Below are 758 nucleotides of genomic sequence, written 5' to 3'. Positions count from 1 at the left end.
AAAAATAATTTTTAAAAAAAACATACAGTAAGTATTGTTTCTACTTCACGGATCTTCACCTATCGCGGGGATTTTGGAACGTAACACCCCCGCGATAGTCGAGGGATTACTGTATATAGTTTTTAGGTTGTCTTTAATTGTTTAAAAGTTATGAGGTAGTTTGTGTGTATCCTACCATCCGTATTTCTGTTGCTGCGAGTGTTGTTGTTGTTCTGCTTATTATTATTATTATTATTATTATTATTATTATTATTATTATTCTTTTTGCTGCTCGTCATCATACAGCTGATGGTCAGTGTTGATAGAGAAGGCCTAAGACACGCCGCTTACTCGATCAAATGATGAGATGTGATCCACCGATTTATTCTTCCAGACATAGAATTCCTCCCCCTAGTTGAAGGTCGATGTGCTGAGATTTATAATAAGGAGTTCAGTGGGATGCAATATAGAAATAATGTACTCTATCCGTTGTCCATTTTGTTTCTGTATGTTTTTCTACCCCGGTAGAAGCCACGAAGATGGACTCGATCAGAGGGGGGCACTGGATGTTCCTCAACACTTGAAAATTCTGAACATAAAACATTATTTGTATCAATTTGTTGGCCCAGTACTTTATCAATTTCTCCAATTTTTCAGTAGATGGAGCTGTCATGTTTCTTGTCCCCGTGTTGTTGTGTAGCCCAAAGTCAGATCTGAACTTGTCCTTGTTTTATACGGTTGATGTTTTAAATATGGAAAAGAGAGAAAGAGAGAGAGAG

Source organism: Octopus bimaculoides, chromosome 23 (genome assembly GCF_001194135.2).
Source record: "Octopus bimaculoides isolate UCB-OBI-ISO-001 chromosome 23, ASM119413v2, whole genome shotgun sequence".
Classification (NCBI taxonomy): Eukaryota; Metazoa; Mollusca; class Cephalopoda; order Octopoda; family Octopodidae; genus Octopus; species Octopus bimaculoides.
Note: the sequence above shows the minus strand (reverse complement) of the source record.